The sequence below is a fragment of the Cannabis sativa genome, chromosome 7, assembly GCF_029168945.1.
Source record: "Cannabis sativa cultivar Pink pepper isolate KNU-18-1 chromosome 7, ASM2916894v1, whole genome shotgun sequence".
Taxonomy (NCBI): domain Eukaryota; kingdom Viridiplantae; phylum Streptophyta; class Magnoliopsida; order Rosales; family Cannabaceae; genus Cannabis; species Cannabis sativa.
In genome coordinates, this window is record NC_083607.1 from 26,766,140 (window position 1) to 26,793,880 (window position 27,741).

Consider the following 27,741-nt stretch of genomic DNA (forward strand, 5'->3'; position numbering starts at 1 on the left):
ACCCAGTCCCAAACCCAAAAGTGGACTCGAACGCGTACCCTGTGAACCAAAATTGGAACCAAAACCGGAAGTTGACCGGGACTAGAACGAGGACTTGGACGTGGACTCCAAATCAGACCTACACCAGAATTGGGAGCCGGACCCGTATCCCAACCCAAACCTGGACTCGGGACCATAACCTGAACCTGAACTCAGACCCAAACATGGAACCAGACTAGGGACATAGAACCAAGGTCGGGACCTAGAACCGCACCCCAGTCTCGTTCCTGAACCCAAACTCAGAAATTGGACCTGGGACCTGAACCAGAACAAGACTGAGACCCGTGACAGTAATCCAGATCTTTACTCAGGATTCGGGTAACCGGGCTTGGAACAGACCAGTATTCGGTGTCTAGATCTGGGACTCAAACTAGGACCAGAGCCCAAATGAAAAACTGAACCCGAACCCAGACCCAGACCTGGGACCAAAAATTAGAACCTGAACAAGAATCGTCGTACCCGGACCATAGAGCAAGACAAGGACCGGGACCAAGACCCAGACCAAGACCAAGAACCGAACACAAACCTAGACTCAAACCCAAACTGAGACTGGAACTCGGGCCCGGACACGGGCGTGTACCCGAACCGGAACTGAGACTCGGACCTGGACGTAAATCTGGGACCCGATCCCAAACACAGACTTGAACCTAGATAGGGATCTGGATACGAACCTGGACTCGGACCAAGACCCAGACTGTAATCGAAATGTTGGACCTAGATCTGGACAAAGATCCTGACCGAGACCCAAACTTTGAACCGCACGCGGGACCTAAACTTGGACCTGGACCCGAACCTAGAACCATATCGGGGTCTTGACCTGAACACAAACCCGAACACAGACTCGAACCCGAACTCAAACACCCACACCTAGAATCAGACCCAAAGCTAGACTCGGACCGTGACACAAACTCGTACCCAGACAAGGGTAAGATCCAAGGACTTAGAGCAAGAATTGAATCCAAACTCAGATCGGGTTTGGAACTTGGGACGCAGACCCAACCTAGACAAAGACCCAGGACGCGAACCCACACCCGGAGCCTGACCTGGACCTAGACTAAAATCCGGACCCGAACCCAAACTCAGACCAGGACTCGAACTCCAACCCGAACTCAAACCCAAACTCGAATGCAGAATCGCAAATGCAACTAGAACTGAACTAGGACTAGGACCAAGACAAGGACATAAATCAAAACCCGAACCCAGATCAAAACCCAGATAGAGACCTAAACCTGAACCGAGACTCGGACTAGAACCCGAACCTAGACTGGGACCCAAACCCACACAATAACCGGGAGCTGGACCCAGAATGAGGATAGGGACCTGGGAAACAGAACTAGGACTGGGACCTAGTACCCGACCCAGACCCGAACTTGAACCTAGGACCCAGCTCGTGACCCGGCACCAGAAATGGAACCAGACTGGGATCGGAGAATTGGATCCAGATCTAGACCCAGGGCTTGGACAAAACCCGTAGTCGGTGTCTGACGCAGACACAAACTTGGACCCGCACTCGGGACCCGAACTTGGACCTAGACTCGAACCTAGATACCGATCGGGGTCCAGACCTGGACAAAAACCCATACACAGACTCGGATGCGAACTCAAGCACCAAGGACTTAGATCCAAAACTAGATCCAGACTTAGATCGGGATTGGAATTTTGAACTCGGACCCAACCTGACCAAGACCCAGGACGCGAACCCACACCTGAAGCCTGATCTGAACCTAGACTGAAATCTGAACCCGAACAAAAACTCAAACCAGGACTCAAACTCCAACCTAAACAAAAAGCAAAACTCGAACTCAGAATCACAAATGGAACTAGAACTGAACTAGGCGTAGGACCAGGACCAGGACAAGGACCTAAACCCAAACCCGAACCCAGATAAAAATTAGACAGAGACCTAAACCCGAACCTGACAAGGACTCGAAACCGAACCTAGATAGGGACCCAAACCCACACAATAACCGGGAACTTGACCCAGAATCATGATAGGTACCTGGGGAAAAGAACTAGGATTGGGACCTAGTACCTGACCCAGACCCGAACTTGAACCTGGGACCCAGCTCGTGACCCGGTACCAAAAATGGAACCAAACTGGGACCCGAGATTTGGATCTGGATCTGGACCCAGGGCTTGGACAAAACCTGTAGTGGGTGTTTAGATTTGGGACCCAGCCTGGGACCCGAACCCTGACAGGGACCCAAACCCACACTCAGACTTGAACCCAGTCCCAAACCTAAAAGTTGCCCGAACCCGTACCCTCTGACCAAAAATTGGGACAAAAACTGGAAGTTGACCGGGACTAGAACTAGGACATGTACTTAGAATCATAACTTAAATTGGACCTAGACGAAGAACGGTAACCGGACTAGGACTCGAACTGCAAATCAGACCTAGACCCAAATTGGGAGCCAGACCCGGATCCCAACCCAAACCTGGACACGGGACCCGAACCCGAACCTGAACTCACACCCAATCAGGGAACCAGACTAGGGACACAGAACCAGGGTCGTGACCTAGAACCGCAACCCAGCCTCGATCCCGAACCCAAACTCAAAAATGGGACCTGGAACCTGAACTAGAACTAGACCGAGACCCGTGACAGTGATCCAGATCTTGACTCGGGATTCGGGTAATGGGGCCTGGAACAGACCAGTAGTCGGTATCTAGATATGGGACTCAAACTAGGACTAGAACCCAGACGAAGAACCAAACCCGAACCCAGACCTAGACCTGGGACCCAAACTTAGAACTGTTGGGTTTTATGCCCTAAATAAAACTCATTTCAATATAATCAGATTTACTTATTAATATAGAACAGAAATAACATTTAATGTTGCATGGTTCACATGATTTATTTGATGATTATATGTATATAATGTATGAATTCATCTGAAACCCTTTTCACATACTTGATCCTGTTTATTGTGCTGTCAACACATTGGAAAGTAAACATGACTATGTGCATAAAGTTTCCTAGATTTATCAGACACAGGGTTTTACTGATATGATAATCTACAACAGAGTTTACTTGCATTTGGAGAAGTGCTATGTTCTTTCAGGACCATTGGTTAAAGTAAAGCTCAGGTTGGATGCATGGAGTATGCATCGGAAGGGATCGATATTGAACTTTAACTTAGATTTATTAAACTTACCGTAATATCTATTCAAGTCAATATCGCCTAGTTGATCCTAGATCAAATGATCTTAATCATGTTATGATTAGGCTCAATCTCGAGAGGCTATTCGTGTTCTTTGATTTGTTAGTTAAGCCTACTTTTGGGTCAGGGTGATACGTACATTTGGGAACACGGTAGTGCAATTGAGTGGGAGCGCTAACATAAACATGGAATCTATAGCTTCTATCTGGCGAATAGTAAGTAAAGGATGATCTCCTTCGAGCCTGACTAAACGAAAATAAATGGTGGAGATCTCATTTCACATAAGCTAAAATATCATTTATACGGGGTTAAGTGTTTTAAGGATTAAATACATTGTAGGGTGTAACGGTAATCTAATCCCTTTACAGTGTAGATCATTCATATAGAGGATCATTGATCAAATTAGGATTATAACAATGGATAACTAATGATGTGTCTATATGGTGGAACATATAGAGCATTCTATATATTGAGAGTGCAATTCTAAGTTCTATGCGTGGATTCAATGAAGAATTAATAAGTCAGTGAATTTTAGTCATAAATTCTTGATCTACTTATTGGAAGCTCGGTTATATAGACCCATGGTCCCCGCACTAGTTGAGATAATATTGCTTTTAAGACTCATATAATTGGTTTTGATTAATCAATTATAATTCTCAAATTAGACTATGTCTATTTGTGAATTTCTTTCACTAAGTAAGGGCGAAATTGTAAAGAAAGAGTTTTAGGGGCATATTTGTTAATTATGATACTTTGTATGGTTCAATTAATAAATATGATAAATGACAATATTATTTAATAATTATTTATAGTTATTAAATAGTTATAATTGTCATTTAAATGGTTGAATTAGAAAATTGGCGTTTTTGAGAAAATCAGATGCAGATGAGAGAAAACTGCAAAATTGCAAAAAGTGAGGCCCAAATCCACTATGTATGGCCGGCCACTTTTTTAGGGAATTTAAACTGATATTTTTATTATTTTCATGCCAAATAATTAAAACCTAACCCTAGTGGAATGCTATAAATAGATAGTGAAGGTTTCAGGAAAAATACACTTCTGATTCAGAAAAAAACTGAGCCTCTCTCTCTCCCTATCTTTGGCCGACCTCTTCTCCTCTTTCTTCTTCATTGAAATTTTTAAATTCTTAGTGTGAGAGTAGTGCCCACACAGAGCAAGTGATACCTCAACCATAGTGAGGAAGATCGTGAAGAAAGACTTTCAGCAAGAAGGAGTTTCAGCACTAAAGAATTCGAGAAAGAGATCCAGGTTCTGATATTGATAATGCTCTGCTCCAGAAAGGAATCAAGGGCTAGATATCTGAACGGAAGGAGTCATATTATTCCGCTGCGACCAATGTAAGGTTTACTAAACTTTATATGTGTTTATTTCATCGTTTTAGAAAGTTCATATTTAGGGTGTTAATCAACATACTTGTGACTAGATCTAAGATCCTAGTAAAATAATTTCAAACAACTGGCCTCAGAGCCATGGTAATTGATTTGCTTGCAAGAAATTTGGACTTTAAAATGATTGCTTGATTTTTTGGATGGTATCATGTTGTATTGAGTGTTATTTGATGATTGATTGATGTTTGTGAATTTTCGTGAATAATAATTGAATATCTGTTTGTGGAATTATTTTTATTGGATATTATGGAAAAAATTAAGCAAGTTACTTTTTTACAGAACTCAATTTCGATTTAATTTGAATTAGTTATGATTTTTTGAATTTTCGGAAAAATCGGGGTTGAGCAAGAGGGCACGTGCGCGCGCGGAGAGGCTGCTAGCAGCCCCCTGCGCCGAGGTTACACGCCCATGCAGCCCCTTGCAAGCCCATGGACAGTATGCTTGGCATACTATCCGTACAGCTTGCAATTTTTTCGTTTTTCTTCGTTTTTTCATGGAATTAACTTCCGATTTTTTGTGTAGTTCTGTATTGATACATTTACTATTCCTAATTCAATTCTAATCATCATAATTAATTTATTTAATATTTTTTAAATTTAATTCATGATATTAGTGTAATTTGAATTTGAAATAGTCAATATCTATCTTTTTTGCTTAATTATCTATCTTATTTTTAAATTTGATTATATCTTATCTTATTTGTAAATTTAAGGTCAGATTTTAAATTTTTTAAATTAATTTTTTTTTTTTAAATAATTTGACCTTATTTAAATTTAAAATAAGATAACTATAATCATGTAATTTTAAATAGATGTAAGATATTTTGCTAATTTTTAAATTTTGTTATTTTATTTATTTAAATTACATTTAAAATCTGAAAAAGATATTCATTTATCTTTTTTAATTTTTTATTTAATTTTTATTTATAAAATAATATTTAATTTTTAAAAGTAGTTAGCAAATGTTAAAATGATATTTAGGTTGGTTGAAACCTAATTTTTCAAAATTGTAGATTTATTTTTAAATTTTTTTTAAATATTTCGAAATTTTTTTTAATTTTTTAAATTTTTTCAAAAATATTTTTTTATTTAATTAAAGGTAAATACAATTTTGGACACTGTGTTTTGCAAAAGTTACAGATTGGACCGTGTATTTTGTTAAATGACAAAATGGACCCTTTATTTTTTAAAATAGTAAAAATAGGACCCTGAGCTTAATTTTTGACAACTTTTTTTTTAATACAATCAACTTGAAGACAATGGTTAATACGGACAGATACAAAAAATGTAAACAGTTTTGTTATAGCACTTTCAGATCGGATTATAATTAAACTTTATTTTGACAAAAAATCAATTCACGGTCCTATTTGTACTATTTTAGAAAATACAGGGTCTATTTTGTCATATAACAAAACACAGGGTCCAATTGGTAACTTTTGTAAAACAGAGGGTCCAAAATGGTATTTACCCTTTAATTAATTATTTTTCGAAATTTATTTATTTAAAATTAAATAAATCCTACATCCAACTATCAAGCTAACCTTGTTACAGGAGTATGTGTTTTAGCTTGTTTGTAAGTTTTTAAAACCTATTATTGCTTGATTGCAAATAGCCATGGTTAACTTGTTGACAGATCCAATGATTTGATTTTAACTCATGGCTCCCTTGGTCAAGTAAATAATTTGTAACAGGTATATTTACAATCTTCTTTCATCTGTGTATGACCTAGCAACATGATAGGATCCATCCAAATTGTGTGCCTATGTGAGCCTATGTGTTTAATTTCATTATAGATGCATATAGGTTGTTCTTGCTAAATAAAATATCATAGTTCTTGATAAATTTTATTTAGGCCCATTTAGTTTTTGGGTCTATTCAATTAATAACCGTTGTTCATTTTATGGTTAAATTCTTCTCTTTTGGGCCTTGTGTGAGAGTTGGTAGCCATAGTAGTGGGTACGACATACTGAACCCAACACCCCCTCACATGAACCACCCCAATTGTGAAGGCCCATTTGCCTGATTTGAATAACTGTACTAGGTTAATTAAACTAGTTTAACTTAATAAAATTGATTAGCAACATAATTAATTTCATTTATTTTGAAATTAATTTAAGAAAACCATAGTTTAAAGAATTTTATATTCTAAGCTAAACTATATGTATTTTCTTCTATTTAATTAAATATAGAATTATAACCATCTAGATTTTTTCTCAAGCTTCATTTAAATTTTTCATTAAATATTCCTATTTAAGTTGACATTTAGTTATCTATAACTAACCAGCTTAAATCTGATTATCTTTTGGATTTACAATTTCAAAATTAAGTTGAGGAATTTTAGACATTGGTTATTAAGATTCTTTAGATATTTTTTAAGTTAATATCTTTTCGAATATTAACTTAAAATGGAATATTTTAGATATTTTTTAAGTTGATATCTTTTCGAATATTAACTTAAAATGGAATATTTTCAAATTAAGTGGTTACAACTTAATTTTTGATATTTAATTAAATTCAAATTTGAAAATATTTAAGTTCTAAATTTTTTTTTTCTAATACAACTTAAATTAGATATTTTTTTAAATTTTGCGGAAAAGATACTTAGTGAAATAAGATATTTTCTAGATAGTTATTTCTAGACTACTTATTATTTCTAATATTAAATAGGAACATATTATACATTGTGAAATTAATTATTTATATAATTAATTTTGGTACAATTTATTTTAAGTATATTTTTCCTACTATTAAACTAGAGATCAATAATTAAGCCTTCTCTACATTTAATTATTTATTTCTTGAATTTAATACATTTAATTAATTTGAAAATTAAATATCTAAGTTGATTTTCATCATGATACTTAAATATTTCTTTTTCATGACACTTAATAGAAAAATTATTTTTAGTTGAAATTTATTTTTTCAACTAAATTTAAATAATTTTCAAATTATATTTTTTCTTTATTTTATTAATCAAATTTTGAAATTGCATTTCTTAAATGCTGGAATTTCGAATTTTATTTGAAAAATAGATTAAAGTTGTAAATTATTTATTTTAATTTTGGACCAACTTAAATCAATGATTTTTTCATTTAATGATTAATTGAAATAAATGAAGTAAAATATATTTTATTAGAAATTTAATTAATTAGTCAAAGGAAAATCTAGATAGGTTATATTTTTACTTGAAGTATTTTTCTAGTGTATTTAATTAAATAGAAAATTAATATTTAAGTTGATTTTCATCATCATACTTAAATATTTGAAATTTTTCTTATATATATTTAATTAAATAGGAAAATTATTTTTTTTTTTGTTGTAAATTAATTTTATCAATTAATTTTGGGCGAACATTAAATTAGAATAATTTTTCCAGGATTAATTTTTTATTTTAACATGCATTTTCGAAAATTGTATCCTTGAATACTTTAATTTTTCGAAATGCAATATATATTTATAGAAAATTAAATTTGAGTTGTAAATTAATTTAAATTAATTTTGTAACAACTTAAATTGAATATTTTTCTAAATATTTATTGGAAATTATTACTAAGATGGACATAATTCATGTTATTTTCATATCCATCTAAGTAAAATTTATAAATATTAAATTAAAATTTATATTTAGAATTTTTCATTCTAAATTGGAAATTTTAATTAAATAAATATATATTTAAAATAAATAGATTAAATAAAGAGAATCAAAGAAAGTACAACTCTCTTTAAATAATGAGCTTTATTATTAAGATATTCGATCTCCATTGTTGGTTTTACATCGCGTTTGTTTTAGTGAGTAATCCTCCCTAATGGAGGAACGTTCATTAGCAATTTCGCACCGTTTAATCTCGAAAGATAAGTAGTTTGTAAGTGTTTTATATGGTATGGATCACCCTGATGGTGGCGACCATATTTGACTTGCAAATTGCGAAACAACGGTGGAAGCTCATTAGATAGAATTGCCTTGACTTTCGCCTAAACTGGACAACGCTGAATTCCAATCTTGATCCAATAAAAGGTTGCTAGAATGGCTAACATTTTAGATGAGCTGACAACTGTATTCAATGAATGATAGCTTTGACTCTCGCCTAAACGGGACACTGGTATCAGTTTGTTGAAAAACCTTGGAAATTATTTAGGATTGTATGTTTTAGTATTTTCACTTATCATTCCTACTTGCTATATGTTTAATAATTTCTGAATTGTGTATGAATTTATATTGAACCATGTTATTTTCTGTTATTAAGTTGTAGTTTAATTTCGAATCTTCATTGTTGGTCTAACTTGGTTTGTTTATCTAATGAGATAAATCCCTAGTGGATTTTCACCATTAGACATACATAATAGTGTTAGATCTCGAAAGATAAATATTGTATATGCGACATCTAGCTGTTCATCAATTGATGACACCTTAGACTAGTATTTTTACGATATGAAACAAGAAGATTGTATAATAAGATTACTTTGACTTTCGCTAATCGAAGCATCGTTGGATTCTTATTTATAAGCAAAATTATTTTAATTCCTCTTAGCATATTCATTTCGAATTAGCTCAATAACATATCATTGGATGAATGGTCTATAAATCATTTCATGTCATTCTGTATTTTCTCTTAAGAAATTAAATGACGCATATGATTATAATCCCGAAATTTTATTCCCAATTGATATAAATCCTCAATCTTAGAAATCTCCTATTGTATGGGCAAATTAGACTTAGAGTTAAATTAGTAGTGGTGGTCCAAGATAGAATTACTCATAATATTTGGTATAAATTTAATTCTTTGACTTTAATTTTAGATTCCAAATAGAAATTTTCTTATATTTCTAATTCCAGAATACAATACAGTTACACTTTCTCAAGTGTTTAATATCCATCTTCTATTAATGGATTCAAACTGTATGGAATATGAGTTTAGTATTCTGTGACCAGGATCCACTTGCAGTATTCTAAGAACTCTTTGATGTAACTAAACCTAAGTCATCAAAACGACGCAACCATATTTTTTTTAATCTATGGCATTTGTATCTTGTTCATAGTGGTTTTGACAAGATCAATCTCTGCAAAGAGTTAATATGCCTCTATCCACTGAAAGTAGTTCATCTCATTCGCAGATGGATGCACATTCAGGGGTGGATATGAGTTTTTCGTTGTATTCTTAAAACGATCACTCTAGATTATACCTTATGCAAAGAAATTTTAAATGTTTGAAAAATTTCATTAATTTCTAGCAATGGTGAAACACCATTAAGGTAAGTGGTTAAAGATCTTGCGAACTGATAGGGGTGGAAAAATAGTTAGTAGTTATGCAGTTCAAAGATCATTAAATTGATTTTGAATTATATCCAAACTTACCTCACCAGAAATTTCAAGTTGCATATTGATGATTAGTTACTAGTCGTTGCCTAATTCCGTCTATGGTAATACAATTTCATAATGAAAATCATTACTAGATTCATGGATGACCTAATCAAAATCTTAAGAAAAGCTAGAACTGTTAACCATGGTTTGTTAGCTATTCTAAGTGATTAGGGTTGGACCATTCCATAGTCAATGGATAAGAAAGTATTTATTTAAACAAATACTACTTTTCTAAGATAATGACTAAGTCAGAAAAATAAAGGAGATATTTAATTCTTGATTCCAAAAGTATTCTATCATCTTATTTGACATATGATGATCCCACTGCCTCTGTTGTCTTGTCACAATCAAAGAGGTCAATACCATTTAGTTTTCTTAGACATAATTCACGGTACCTTGTCGTAGTGGGAGAGTTATCTAGGAACTCACCTTCTTATGACTTGGGAGACACTAGTGATTAAAATCCATTGTGAGTTTAAACAAGTAATTATGGATTGTCAAGATAAGAAATTAAGAAGAAAGCCAAAAGAACTATAGTCTAATGCATTCACATGGAGTAACCTAAAGTTTTCTATTACAAGGACATAAAAGGAAATTTTCGTTTATAAGTCTATCCAATGGACTTAACAAAACTTCTTGTTCCTAGTATTATAGGTTTGAGTTTATCTAAACATATTAAGCGAAACTAAGACTAGAACTCGGGCCCGGACGCAGTGGTGTACCCAGACCAGAACTGAGACGCGGACCTGGCTCTAAATCTGGGACCCGATCCCAAACACAGACTTGCACCTAGATAGGGATCTGGATACGAACCTAGACTCGGACCAAGACCCAGACTGGGATCGAAATGCTTGACCTAGATCTTCACCGAGATCCTAACCCAGACCCAAACATGGACCCGCACTCGGGACCCGAACTTGGACTTGGACCCGAACTTAGACCCAGATCAGGGTCCAGACCTGGACACAAACCCGGACACATACTCGGACCCGAACTCAAACACCCGCACCTAGAATCAAACCCAAAGATAGACCAGGACCCGGACTCTAACTGGAACCCAGACAAGGATCAGAACCAAGGACTTAGACCCAGAACTAACTCCAAACTCAGATGAGGATTGGAACTTGGAACTCGGACCCAACCTAGACTAAGACCCAGGAAGCGAACCCACACCCGAAGCCTGATCTGGACCTAGACTGAAATCTAGACTCGAACACAAACTCAAAGCAGGACTTGAACTCCGACCCAAACTCAAAGCCAAACTCGAACTCAAAATCGCAAATGGAACTAGAACCGAACTAGAACTAGGACAAGGAACAGGACCTAAACAAAAACTCGAACCCAGATAAAAATCCAGATAGAGACCTAAACCCTAACCGAGACTAGGACTCGAACCCAAACCTAGACCGGGACCCAAACCCACACAAAAACTGGGACCTGGACCCAGAATCAGGATACGGACCAGGGACACAGAACTAGGACCGGGACCTAGTAGCCGACCCAGACCCAAACTTGAACATAGGACCCAGCTCGTGACTCGGCACCAGAAATGGAACTAGACTACAGACCCGAAAGTAGGATCCGAATCTAGACCTAGGGCTTGGAAACAACCCGTAGTCGGTGCTTGGATTTAGGAACCAGCCCTTGACCTGAACCCTGACAAGGACCCAAACCCACACCCGGACCTGAACCCAGTCCCAAACCCAAAAGTGGACCCGAACCCGTACCCTGTGACCCAAAATTGGAAGCAAAACGGAAAGTTGACCTGGACAGGAACTAGGACTTTGACTTGGAACCATAACTGAAATTGGACCTAGATCCAGAACCGTAATCGTACCAGGACCCGGAGTAAAAATAAGACCTAGACCTGAATTGGGAGCTAGACCCGGATCCCAACCAAAACTTGGACTCGGGACCCGAACCCAAACCTGAACTTAAACACAAACATGGAACGAGACTAGGGACACAGAACCAGGATCGGGAGTTAGAACCGCACCCTAGTTTTGATCCCGAACCAAAACTCAGTAATGGCACCGGGGACCTAAACAAGAACCAGACCGAGACCCGTGACAAAGATCCAAATCTTGACTCGGGTTTCGGGTAACGCTGCCTGGAACAGACCAGTAGTCGGTGTCTAGATCTGGGACTCAGACTAGGACCACAACCCAGACGAAGAACAAAACCCAAACCCAGACCTAGACCTGGGACCCAAAATTAGAACCTGAGCAAGAATCGCCAAACCAGGACCCTACAACAAGACTAGGACCGTGACCAGGACCAAGACCCAGACCTAGAACTGAACACAGACCTAGCTTCAGACCCAAACTGAGACTCGAACTCGGGCCCAGACACGGTCGTGTACCCAGACCGGAATTGAGACCCGGACCTGGACCAAAATCTGGAAGTCGATCCCAAACATAGGCTTGGACCTAGATAGGCATCCGGATACGAACCTAGACTCGGACCAAGACCCAGACAGGGATGGAAATGCTGGACCTAGATCTGGACCGAGATCTTGACCCAGACCCAAACTTGGACGTACACTCGGGACCCAAACTTGGACTTGGACCCGAACCTAGACCCAAATCGGGGTCCAGACCTAGACACAAACCCGGACACAGACTCAGACCCGAACTCAAACACCCACACCTAGAATCAGACCCAAAGATAGACTAGGACCCGGACCCAAAGTCGAACCCAGACCAGGAACAAAACCAAGGACTTATACCCAGAAGTGAATCCACACTCAGATCGGGATTGGAACTTGGGACTCGGATCAAACCTAGACAAGGACCCTGGATGTGAACGCACACCCAGCGCCTGATCTGGACCTAGACTGAAATCCGGACACGAACCCTAACTCAGACCAAGACACGAACTCCGACCCGAACTTGAACCCAAACTCAAACTCAGAATCGCAAATGGAACTAGAACCAAGCTAGGACTAGGACCAGGACAAGGACCTAAACCCAAACCCAAACTCAGATCAAAACCCAGATAGAGACCTAAACCCGAACCGAGAATAGGACTGAAACTTGAACCTCGACCGGGACCCTAACCCACACAATAACCGGGACGTGGACCCAGAATCAGGAGAGGGATCTGGGAGACAGAACTAGGACCTACCCAACCCAGACCCGAACTTGAACCTAGGACCCAGCTCGTGACCCGGCACCAGAAATGGAACCAGACGGGGACACGAGATTGGGATCCGGATCTGGACCCAGGGCTTGGACAAAACCCGTAGTCGGTGTTTAGATTTGGGACCAAACCCTGGACTCGAACCCTAACAAGGACCCGAACCCACACCCGGACTTGAACCCAGTCCAAAACCCAAAAGTGGACCTGAACCTGTACCCTGTGACCCAAAATTGGAACCAAAACCGGAAGTTGACCGGGACTGGAACGAGGTTTTGGACTTGGAATCAAAACTGAAATTGGACAAAGATCGATAACTGTAACCGGACAAGGACCCGGACTCCAAATCGGACCTAGACCCGAATTGGGAGCCGCACCCGGATCCCAACCAAAACCTGGACTCGGGACCCGAACACGAACCTGAACTCAGACCCAAACATGGAATAAGACTAGGGACACAGAACAAGTATCGGGACTTAGAACCGCACCACAGCCTCGATCCCAAACCCAAACTCAGAAATTTGACCTGGGACCTGAACCAGAACAAGACCGAGACCCGTGACAGTGATCCAGATCTTGACTCGGGATTCGGGTGACGGGGCCTGGAACAGACCAATAGTTCGTGTCTAGATCTGGGACTCAAACTAGGACCGAAACGCAGACGAAGAACCAAACCCGAACCCAGACCAAGACCTGGGACCCAAAATTAGAACCTGAACAAGAATCGCCTAACTAGGACCCTAGAAAAAGACTAGGGCCACGACTAGGACCCGAACCCAGACCTAGCCTCAGACCCAAACTGAGACTGGAGCTCGGGCCCGGACAAGGTCGTGTACCCAGACGGGAACTGAGACGCGGACCTGATCCTAAATCTGGGACCTGATCCCAAACACAGACTTGGACCTAGATAGGGATCCGGATACGAACCTGGACTCAGACCAAGACCCAGACTAGGATCGAAATGCTGCACCTAGATCTGTACCCAGATCCTGACCCAGACCCAAACTTGGACCCGCACGCGTGTTAAAAACTTGGACCTGGACTCGAACCTAGACCCAGATCGGGGTCTAGACCTGTACACAAACCTGGACATAGACTCAGAGCTGAACTCAAACACCAACACCTAGAATCAGACATAGAGCTAGACTCAGACCCGGACCCAAACTCGAACCCAGACCAGGATCAGAACCAAGGACTTAGACCAAGAACTGAATCCAGACTCAGATCGAGATTGGAACTTAGGACTCGGACAAAACCTAGACCAAGACCCAGGATGCGAACCCACACCCGGAGCCTGATTTGGACCTAGACTTAAATCCGGACCCGAACCCAAACTCAGACCAGGACTCGAACTCCCACCTGAACTCAAACCCTAACTCGAACTCAGAATCGCAAATGGAACTAGAACCGAACTAGGACTAGCACCAGGACCAGGACCAGGACCTAAACCAAAACCCGACCCCAGATAAAAACCCAGACAGAGACCTAAACCCGAACCGAGACTAGGACTTGAACCCAAACCTAGACCGGGACCCAAACCCACACAATAACTAGGACCTGGACCTAGTACCCGACCCATACCCGAACTTGGACCTAGGACCCAGCTCGTGACGCGGCACCAGAAATGGAACCAGACTGGGACCTGAGATTGGGATTCGGATCTGGACCCAGGGCTTGGACAAAACAAGTAGTCGGTGTCTGGATTTGGGACCCAGCCCTTGACTCGAACCCTAACAAGGACCCGAACCCACACCCGGACCTAAACCCAGTCCCAAACCCAAAAGTGGACCTGAACCCTACCGTGTGACCCAAAATGGGAACGAAAACCGGAAGTTGACCGGGACTGGGACTAGAACTTGGACTTGGAATCATAACTGAAATTAGACGTAGATCCATAACCGTAACCGGACTAGGACCCAGACTCCAAATCAGACCTACACCCGAATTGCGAGCCAAACTGGGATCCCAACCAAAACCTATACATGGGACGCGAACCGAAACATGGAACTAGGCTAGGGATACACAACCAAGGTAGGGACCTAGAATCGCACCCCAGTCTCGATCCCGAACCCAAACTCAGAAATGGGACCTGGGACCGGAACCAGAACCAGACCGAGACCCATGAAACTGATCCAGATATTGACTCGGGATTTGGGTAACGGGGCCTGGAACAGACAAGTAGTCGGTGTCCAGATCTGGGACGCAGACTAGGACCAGAACCAAGGCGAAGAACAAAACCCAAACGCAGACTTAGACCTGGACCCAAAATTAGAACCTGAACAAGAATCGCTGAACTAGGACCCTAGAACAAGACTAGGACCGTGACCACTACCCGGACCCAGACCTAGAACCGAAGAGAGACCTAGCGTCAGACCTAAACTGAGACTGGAACTCAAGCCCGGACACGGTCGTGTACCCAGACTGGAGCTGAGACGCGGACCTGGACCTAAATCTGGTACCCGATCCCAAACAAAGACTTGGGCCTAGATAGGGATCCGGATACGAACCTGGACTCGGACAAAGTCCCCAACTGAGATCGAAATGCTGGACCTAGAACTGGACCGAGATCCTAACCCAGACCCAAACTCGGACCCGCACTCGGACCCGCACTCGGCACCCAAACTTGGACCTGGATCCGAACCTAGACCCAGATCGGGGTCCAGACCTAGACACAAACCCAGACACAGACTCGAACCCGAACTCAAACACCCAAACCTAGAATCAGAGACAAAGCCAGACTCGGACCTGGACCCAAACTCGAACCCAGACAAGGATCAGAACCAAGGACTTCATACAGACTCAGATCGGATTGGAACTTGGGACTCGGACCAAACCTAGACCAAGACCCAAGACGCGAACCCACACTCGGGGCCTGATCTGGACATAGACTGAAATCCAGACCCGAACCCAAACTCAGACCAGGACTCGAACTCCGACCTGAACTCAAACCCAAACTCAAACTCCAAATCGCAAATGGTTTTAAAACCGAAATCGGACTAGGACCAGGGCAAGCACCTGAACCCAAACCCGAACCGAGATCAAAACCCAAACAGAGACCTAAACCCGAACCGAGACTAGGACTCGAAGCCAAGCATACACCGGGACCCAAATCAACACAATAACCGAGACCTGGACTCAGAATCAGGATAGGGACCTGGGAAACAGAACTAGGACCGTGACCTAGTACGCGACCCAAACCCGAACTTGAACCTAGGACCCAGCTCGTGACCCGACACGAGAAATGGAACCAAACAGGGACCAGAGATTAGGATCCGAATCTGGATCTAAGGCTTGGACAAAACCCGTAGTCGGTGTCTGGATTTGGGACCCTGTCCTGGACGCGAACCGTGACAAGGACCTGAATCCACTGCCGAACCTGAACCCAGTCCCAAACCCAAAAGTGGACCCGAACCCGTATCCTGTGACCCAAAATTAGAACAAAAACTTGAAGTTGACCGGGACTGGAACTTGGACTTGCACTTGGAATCATAACTGAAATTGGACCTACATCCAGAACCGTAACCAGACCAGGACTCGGACTCAAAATCAAACCTAGACCCGAATTGGGAGCAGGACCCGGATCCCAATCCAAACCCAGACTCGGGGCCCGAACCCAAACCTAAACTCAGACCCAAACATGGAACCAGACTAGAACCACACTTGAGTCTCGATCCCAAACCCAACCTTAGAAATGGGACATGGGACCTGAACCAGAACCAGACCGAGACTCTTGACAGTGATCCAAATCTTGACTCGGGATTCGGGTAACGGGGCCTAGAACAGACCAGTAGTCAGTGTCTTGATCTGGGAGTCAGACTAGGACCAGAACCCAGACAAAGAACCAAACCTGAACCCAGACCTAGACCTGGGACCCAAAATTAGAACCTGAACAAGAATCGACGAACCAGGACCCTAGAACAAGACTAGGACCGTGACCAGGACCCGAACCCAGACCTAGAACCGAGCACAGACCTAGACTCAGACCCAACATTGGACAGGAACTCGTGCCCACTCACGGTCGTGTACCCAAACCGCAACTGAGGCGCAGACCTGGACCTAAATCCGCGACCCCATCGAAAACACAAACTTGGACCTAGATAGGGATCCGGATAGGAACCTCGACTCGGACCAAGACCCAGAGTGGGATCGAAATGCTGGACCTTGATATAAACCGAGATCCTGTCCAAAATCAAACCAAAAGCTAGACCAAGACCCGAACCCAAACTCGAACCCAGACAAGGATCAGAACAAGGGACTTAGATCCATAACTAAATCCAGACTCAGATGGGATTGGAACTTGGGACTCGGACCCAACCTAGACCAAGACCCAGGACGCGAACCCACACCCAGAGCCTGATCTAGACCTAGGCTAAAATCCGGACCCAAACCCAAACTAAAACAAGGACTCAAACTACGACCCGAACTCAAACCCAAACTCGAATCAGAATCGCAAATGGAACTAGAACCGAACTAGGACTAGGACTACAGCGAGGACTTAAACCCAAACCCGAACCTAGATCAAAACCCCGACAAAGACCTAAACCCGAACTGAGACTAGGACTCGAACCGGAACCTAGACCGGGATAAAAACCCACACAATAATCGGGACATGGACCAAGAATCATGATAGAGACCTGGGAAACAGAACTAGGACCGGGACATAGTATACGACCCAGACCCGAACTTGAACATAGGACCCAGCTCATGACCTGGCACTAGAAATGGAACTAGAATGGCACCCGAGATTGGATTCGGATCTTGATCCAGGGCTTGGACAAAACCCTTAGTCGGTGTCATTATTTGGGACCTAGCCCCTGACACGAAGCCTGATAAGGACCCGAACCCACACACGGCCCTGAACCCAGTCCCAAACCCAAAAGTGGACCCAAACCCGTACCCTGCGACCAAAAATTGGAACCAAAACCAGAAGTTGACCAGGACTGGAACGAGGTTTTGGACTTGGAATCAAAACTGAAACTGGACCTAGATCGAGAACCGTAACCGGACAAGGACCCGGACTACAAATCAGACCTAGACCCGAATTGGGAGCCGCACCCGGATCCCAACCAAAACCTGGACTCGGGACTCGAACACGAACCTGAACTCAGACCAAAACATGGAACCAGACTAGGGACACGATACCAGGGTCAAGACATAGAACTGCACTCCAATCTCGATCCCGAACCAATACTCAGAAATGGGACCTGGGACCTGAACCAGAACTAGACCGAGACCCGTGACAGTGATTCAGATCTTGACTGGGGATTCAGGTAACGGGGCCTGGAACAGAATAGTAGCCGGTGTCTAGATCTAGGACTCAGAATAAGAACAGAACCAAGACGAAGAACTAAACCCGAACCTAGACCTAGACCTGGGATCCAAAATTAGAACCTGAATAAGAATCGTCGAACGAGGACCCTAGAACAAGACTAGGATTGTGACCAAGACCCTGACCCGGACCCAGACCTAGAACCGAACACAGACCTAGCCTCAGACCCAAAATGAGACTGGTACTCGTGCCTGGACATAGTCGTGTACCCAGACCGAAACTGAGACCCGGACCTGGACCTAAATCTGGGACTCGATCCCAAACACAGACTTGGACTTAGATAGGGATCTAGATACGAACCTGGACTAGGACGAAGACCCTGACTGGGATCAAAATGCTTGTCCTAGATCTGGACCGAGATCCTGACTTAGACCCAAACTTGGACCCGCACTTTGGACCCGAACTTGGACCTAGACCCGAACCTAGACCCAGATCGGGGTCCAGACCTAGACACAAACCCGAACACAGACTCGAACCGGAACTCAAACACCCACACCTAGAATCAGACCCAAAGCTAGACCAGGACCCGAACCCAAACTCGAACCCAGAACTAAATCCAGACTCAGATCGGGATTGGAACTTGGGACACGAACCCACACCCGGAGCCTCATCTGGAACTAGACTTAAATCCGGACCCGAACCCAAACTCAAACCAGGACTCAAACTCCCACCCAAACTCAAACCCAAACTCGAACTCAGAATCGCAAATGGAACATGAACCGAACTAGGACTTGGACCAGGACAAGGACCTAAACCAAAACCCGAACCCAGATCAAAACCCAGACAGAGACCTAAACCCGAACCTAGACTAGGACTCTAACCCGAACCTAGACCGGGACCCAAACCCACCCAATAATCGGAACCTGGACCAAGAATCAGGATAGGGACCTGGGAAACAGAACTAGGACCGGGACCTAGTACCCGACCCAGACCCAAACTTGAACCTAAGACCCAGCTCATGACCCGGCACCAGAAATGGAACCAGACTGAGACCCAAGATTGGGATCCGGATCTTGATCCAAGGCTTGGACAAAACCTGTAGTCGGTGTCTGGATTTGGGACCCAGCCCTGGACTCAACGCTGACAAGGACTCGAACCCACACCCAGACCTGAACCCAGTCCCAAACCCAAAAGTGGACCTGAACCCATACCCTGTGACCCAAAATTTGTAACCAAAACCGGAAGTTGACCGGGACATGAACTAGGAGTTGGACTTGGAATCATAACTGAAATCGGACCTTTTTGAGAATCATGAGGTTCCATCTCAAAATCAATTGCCAATGAGTGGAGTAGCCCATTTTCTTATATATGGCTCACTTCTCTACCATTTATTCTATGTGGGACATTGTCCACAATATTCCCCCTCAAGATGGTGGCTATTTTTTGCTCACTAATCTTGAACCGTATCAGAGTGGACATGGTCACTATCTGTATACGTTAAGATCGGATATGATCACTTGCCCGCAAGGGATATGGGTCTAATACCATGTTGAGAATCATGGGGTTCCATCTCAAAACCAATTTGCAATGAGTGGAGTAGCCCATGTTCTTATATATGGCTCACTTCTCTACCATTTATTCTATGTGGGACAATGTCCACAATAGACCTAGATCCAAAACCGTAAACGGACAAGGACCTGGACTCCAAATCAGACCTAGACACGAATTGGGAGCCAAACCTAGAACCGCACCCCAGTCTCGATCCCGAACCCAAACTCAGAAATGGGACCTGGGACCTGAACCAGAACTAGATCGAGACCCGTGATAGTGATCCAGATCTTGACTCGGGATTCGGGTAACGGGGCCTTGAACAGACCAGTCGTCGGTGTCTAGATCTAGGACTCAGACTAGGACCAGAACCCAGACGAAGAACCAAACTCGAACCCAGGCTTAGACCTGGGACCCAAAATTAGAACCTGAACAAGAATCGCAGAACAAGGACCCTAGACCCAGACCTAGAACCGAACATAGACCTAGCCTCATACCCAAACTGAGAGTGGAACACGTGCCCGGACACGGTCGTGTACACATACCGGAACAGAGACTCGGACCAGGACATAAATCTGGGACCCGATCCCAAACACAAACTTGGACCTAGATAGGGGTCCGCATACGAACCTGGACTCGGACCAAGACCCAAACAGGGATGGAAATACTAGACCTAGATTTGGACCGAGATCCTGACTCAGACCCAATATTGGACCCGCACTCAAGACCCGAACTTGGACCTGGACACGAACCTAGACTCAGATCGGGGTCAAGACCTAGACACAAACCCAAATACAGACTCGGACCCAAACTCAAACACCCACACCTTGAATCAGACCCAAAGCTAGACCCGGACCCGGACCCAAAATCGAACACAGACCAGGATCATAACCAAGGACTTAGACCCAGAACTGAATCTAGACTCAGATCAGGTTTGGAAGTTGGGACTCGGACCAAACCTAGACCAAAACCCAGGACGCGAACCCACACCCGGAACATGATCTGGACCTAGACTGAAATTCGGACCCGAACCATAACTCAGACTAGGACTCGAACTCCGACCCGAACTCAAACCCAAACTAGAACTCGAAATCGCAAATGGAACTAGAACTGAACTAGGACTAGGACCAGGACAAGGCCTAAACCCAAACCTGAACCCAGATCAAAACTGAAACAGAGACCTCAACCCGAACCGAGACTAGGAGTCAAACCTGAACCTAGACCGGGACCCAAACCCACAAATAACCAGGACCTGGACCCAGAATCAGGATAGGGACCCTGGAAACAGAATGAGGACCGGGACCTAGTACCTGACCCAGACCCGAACTTGAACCTAGGACCTAGCTCGTGACCGGTCACAAGAAATGGAACAAAACTGGGACCCGAGATTGGGATCCGGATCTGGACGCAGGGCTAGGACAAAACCCATAGTCGGTGTCTGGATTTGGGACCCAGCCCTGGACCGGAACCCTGACAAGGACACGAACCCACACCCGGACCTGAACCCAGTCCCAAACCCAATAGTGGACCCGAACCCGTACCCTCTGACCCAAAATTGGAACCAAAAAGTTGACCGGGACTGGAACTAGGACTTCGACTTGGAATCATAACTGAAATTGGACATAGATCCAGAACCGTTACCGGACCAGGTCCCAGACTCCAAATCAGACCTAGACCCAAATTGGGAGCCAGACCCGAATCCCAACCCAAACTTGGACTCTGGACCCGAACCCAAACCTCAACTCAGACCCAAATAAGGAGCCAGACTAGGGACACAGAACCAGGGTCGGGACCTAGAACCGCACCGCAGTCTTGATCCCCAATCCTAACTCAGAAATGGGACCTGAGACCTAAAATAGAACCAAACTAAGACCTGTGAAAGTGATCTAGATCTTGACTCAAGATTCGGGTAACGGGGCCTGGAACAGACCAGTAGTCAGTGTCTAGATCTGGGACTCAGACTAGGACCAGAACCCAGACAAAGAACCAAACCCGAACCCAGACCTAGACCTGGGACCCAAAATCAGAACCTGAACAAGAATCGCCGAACTAGGACCCTAGAACAAGACGAGGACCATGACCATGACCCAGACCCAGACCTAGAACCGAACACAGACCTAGCCTCAGACCGAAACTGAGACTAGAACTCGGGTCCGGACACGGTCGTGTACCCATATCGAAAGTGAGATCCTAAACACAAACTTGGATAAAGATCCAGACTGGGATTGAAATGTTGGACCTAGATCTGGACCGAGATCCTGACCCAGACCCAAACTTGGACTTGCACTCGGGACCCAAACATGGACCTGGACCCGAACCTAGACGCAGATCGGGGTCCAGACCTGGATAGAAACCCAGACACAGACTTGGACCCGAACTCAAACACCCATACCTAGAATCAGACCCAAACTCGAACCCAGAGAAGGATCAAAACCAAGGACTTAGACCCAGAACTAAATCCAGACTCAGATCGGGATTGGAACTTGGGACTCGGACCCAACCTAGACCAAGAGCCAGGTCGCGAATCCACACCCGGCGCCTAAACTCCGACCCGAACTCAAACCCAAACTTTAACTCACAATCGCAAATGGAACTAGAACCGAACTAGGACTAGGACAAGGACAAGGACCTAAACCCAAACCGGAACCCAGATCAAAACCTAGACAGAGACATAAACCCGAACCGAGACAAGGACTCGAACCCAAACCTAGACCGGGACCCAAACCCACACAATAACCGGGACCTGGACCAAGAATCAGGATAGGGACCTGGGAAACAAAACTAGGACTGGGACCTAGTACACGACCCAGACCTGAACTTGAACCTAGGACCCAGCTCGTGGCGCGGCACCAGAAATGGAACCAGACTGGAACCCGAGATTGGGATCCGGATCAGGACCCAGGGCTTGGACAAAACCCGTAGTCGGTGTCTGGATCTGGGACCCAACCCTTGACCCGAACCCTGACAAGGACCCGAACCCACACCCGGACCTGAACCCAGTCCCAAACCCAAAAGTGGACCCGAACCCGTACCCTATGACCCAAAATTGGAACCAAAACCGGAAGTTGACCAGGACTGGAACTAGGACTTGGACTTGGAATCATAACTGAAACTGGACCTAGTTCCAGAACTGTAACCAGACCAGGACCCGGACTCCAAATCAGACCTAGACCCAAATTGGGAGTTGGACCTGGATCCCAACCGAAACCTGGACTTGGGACCCAAACCCGAACCTGAGCTCAGACCCAAACATGGAACTAGACTAGGGACAAAGAACCAGGGTCGGGACCTAGAACTGCACCCCAGTCTCGATCCCGAACCCAAACTAAGAAATGGGACCAGGGACCTGAACTAGAACTAGACCGAGACCCATGACAATTATCCAGATCTTGACTCGTGATTCGGGTAACGGGGCTTGGAACAGACCAGTAGTCAATTTCTAGATCTGGGACTCGGACTAGGACCAGAACCCAAACAAAGAACCAAACCCGAACCCAGACCTAGACATGGGACCCAAAATTATAACCTGAACAAGAATCGCCAAACCAGGACTCTAGAACAAGACTAGGACCGTGACCAGGACCCGGACCAAGACTTAGAACCGAACACAGACCTATAGCCTCAGACCCAAACTGAGACTGGAACTCGGGCCCCGACACGGTTATGTACCCACACCGGAACTGAGACGCGGACCTGGACCTAAATTCCGGACTCGATCCGAAACACAAACTTAGACCTAGATAGGGATCCGGATACGAACCTCGACTCGGACCAAGACCTAGACTGGGATCGAAATTCTGGACATAGATCTAGGACCGAGATCCTGACTAACACCCAAACTTGGAACCGCACTCGGGACCCGAACTTGGACCTGGACCCGAACCAAGACCCAGATCGGGTTCCAGACCTGGAGACAAACCCGGACACAGACTCGAACCCGAACTCAAGCACCCACACCTAGAATTAGACACAAAGCTAGACTCAGACCAGGACCCAAACTCGAACCCAGACCAGGATTAGAACCAAGGACTTAGACCAAGAACTGAATCCAGACTTAGATCGGGATTGGAACATGGGACACGGACCCAACCTAGACCAAGACCAAGGACGCGAACCCACACCCGGAGCCTGATCTCGATCTAGACTAAAATCGGGACCAGAACCCAAACTCAGACCAGGACTCGAACTCTGACCCGAATTCAAACCCAAACTCGAACTCAGAATCGCAAATGGAACTAGAACAGAACTAGGACTAGGACTAGGACAAGGACATAAACCAAAACCCGAACCCAGATAAAACCCAGAAAGAGACCTAAACCCGAACCGAGAGAAGGACTCGAACCCGAACCTACTGTTGGGTTTTATGCCCTAAATAAAACTCATTTCAATATAATCAGATTTACTTATTAATATAGATCAGAAATAACATTTAATGTTGCATGGTTCACATGATTTATTTCATGATTATGTGTACATAATGTATAAATTCATCTGAAACCCTTTTCACATACTTGATCGTGTTTATTGTGCTGTCTACACATTGGAAAGTAAACACGACTATGTGAATAAAGTTTCCTAGATTTATCAGACATAGGGTTTTACTGATATGATAATCTACAACAGAGTTTACTTGCATTTGGAGAAATGCTATGTTCTTTCCAGAGCATTGGTTAAAGTAAAGCTCAGGTTGGATGCATGGAGTATGCATCGGAAGGGACCGATATTGAACTTTGACTTAGATTTATTAAACTTACCGTAATATCTATTCAAGTCAATATCGCCTAGTTGATCCTAGATCAAATGATCTTAATCCTGTTATGATTAGGCTCGATCTCGAGAGGCTATTCGTGTTCTTTGATTTGTTAGTTAAGCCTACTTTTAGGTCAGGGTGATACGTACATTTTGGGAACACAGTAGTGCAATTGAGTGGGAGCGCTAACATAAACATGGAATCTTTAGCTTCTATCTGGCGAATAGTAAGTAAAGGATGATCTCCTTCGAGCTTGACCAAACGAAAATAAATGGTGGAGATCTCATTTCACATAAGTTAAAATATCATTTATACGGGGTTAAGTGTTTTAAGGATTAAATACATTGTAGGGTGTAACGGTAATCTAATCCCTTTATAGTGTAGATCATTCATATAGGGGATCATTGATCAAATTAGGATTATAACAATGGATAACTATTGATGTGTCTATATGGTGGAACATATAGAGCATTCTATATACTGAGAGTGCAATTCTAAGTTCTATGCGTGGGTTCAACGAAGAATTAATAAGTTAGTGAATTTTAGTAATAAATTCTTGATCTACTTATTGGAAGCTCGGTTATATAGACCCATGGTCCCCGTACTAGTTGAGATAATATTGCTTGTAAGACTCATATAACTTGTTTTGATTAATCAATTATAATTCTCAAATTAGACTTTGTCGATTTGTGAATTTTTCACTAAGTAAGGGCGAAATTGTAAAGAAAGAGTTTTAGGGGCATATTTGTTAATTATGATACTTTGTATGGTTCAATTAATAAATATGATAAATGACAATATTATTTAATAGTTATTTATAGTTATTAAATAATTAGAATTGACATTTAAATTGTTGAATTTGAAAATTTGCGTTTTTGAGAAAATCAGATGCAGAAAAGATAAAACTGCAAAATTGCAAAAAGTGAGGCCCAAATCCACATTGCATGGCCGACCACTTTTGTAGGGTTTTCCCTCTGATATTTTCATTATTTTAAATGCCAAATAATTCAAACCTAATTCTAGTGGAATGCTATAAATAGATAGTGAAGGCTTCAGGAAAATCACACTTTTCTCCTGACTTTTCATTCAGAAAAAACTGGCCTCAGAGCCATGGTAATTGATTTGCTTGCAAGAAATTTGGACGTTAAAACGATTGTTTGATGTTTTGGATGGTATCATGTTGTATTGAGTGTTATTTGATGATTGATTGATGTTTGTGAATTTTCGTGAAAAATAATTGAATATCTGTCTCTGGAATTATTTTTATTGGATAGTATGGAAAACATGAAGCAAGTTACTTTTTTTACAGAACTCAATTTCAATTTAATTTGAATTAGTTATGATTTTTTGAAGTTTCGAAAAATCGGGGTGGTGTCGCTGCACCTCGTGCGCACGCGGAAATCATGCAACCTCCCCATGCGCCGAGTTTTCACGCCCAAACACCCCCCATGCGCGCGCGGACATGTATGCTCAGCATACTGTCCGTACAGCTTGCAAATTTTTCGTTTTTCTTCGTTTTTTCATGCTATTTCATGGATTTAACTTCCGATTTTTTGTGTAGTTCTGTATTTATACATTTACTATTCCTAATTCAATTCCAATTATCATAAGTAATTTAATTAATATTTTTTAAATTTAATTCATGATATTAGTGTAATTTGAATTTGAAAATAGTAAATATCTATCTTTTTTTGCTTAATTATCTATCTTATTTTTAAATTTGATTATATCATATTTTATTTTTAAATTTAAGGTCAGATATTAAATTTTTTAAATTATTTTTTTTTTCAAAAAAATAATTTGACCTTATTTAAATTTAAAATAAGATAACTATAATCATGTAATTTTAAATAGATGTAAGATATTTTGCTAACTTTAAAATTTTGTTATTTTATTTATTTAAATTACTTTCAAAATCTAAAAAAGATATTTATTTATCTTTAGCAAATTTTGAAATGATATTTAGGTTGGTTGAAACCTAATTTTTCAAAATTGTAGGTTTAATTTTAAATATTTTTTTTAAAATTTCGAAATATTTTAATTTTTTTTTTAAATTTTCGAAAATAATTTTTTTTATTTAATTAATTATTTTTCGAAATTATTTATTTAAAATTAAATAAATCCTACATCCAACTATCCAGCTAACCTTGTTGCAGGAGTATGTGTTTTAGCTTGTTTGTAAGTTTTCAAAACCTATTATTGCTTGATTGCAAATAGCCATGGTTAACTTGTTGACAGATCCAATGATCTGATTTTAACTCATGGCTCCCTTGGTCAAGTAAATAATTTGTAACAGGTATATTTACAATCTTCTTTCATCTGTGTATGACCTAGCAACATGATAGGACCCATCCAAAGTGTGCTTGTGTCAGCCTATGTGTTTAATAACAGTTGTTCATTTTAAGGTTAAATTCCTCTCTTTTGGGCCTTGTGTGAGAGTTGGGAGCCATAGTAGTGGGTACCACATACTAAACCCAACACCTCCTCACATGAACTACCCCAATTGTGAAGGCCCATTTGCCTGATTTGAATAACTGTACTAGGTTAATTAAACTAGTTTAACCTAATAAAATTGATTAGCAACATAATTAATTTCATTTATTTTGAAATTAATTTAAGAAAATCATAGTTTAAAGAATTTTATTCTAAGCTAAACTATATGTATTTTCTTGTATTTAATTAAATATAGAATTATAACCATCTAGATTCTTTCTGAAGCTTAATTTAAATTTCTCATTAAATATTCCTATTTAAGTTGACATTTAGTTATCTCTAACTAATCAACTTAAACCTGAATATCTTTTGGATTTAAAATTTCAAAATTAAGTTGAGGAATTTTAAGAATTGGTTATTAAGATTCTTTAGATATTTTTTAAGTTGATATCTTTTCGAATATTAACTTAAAATAGAATATTTTTAAAATAAGTGGTAACAACTTAATTTTTGATATTTAATTAAATTTAAATTTGAAAATATTTAAGTTCTAGATTTTTTTTTTCTAATACAACTTAAATTAGATATTTTTTCAAATTTTGTGGAATAGATACTTAGTCAAATAAGATATTT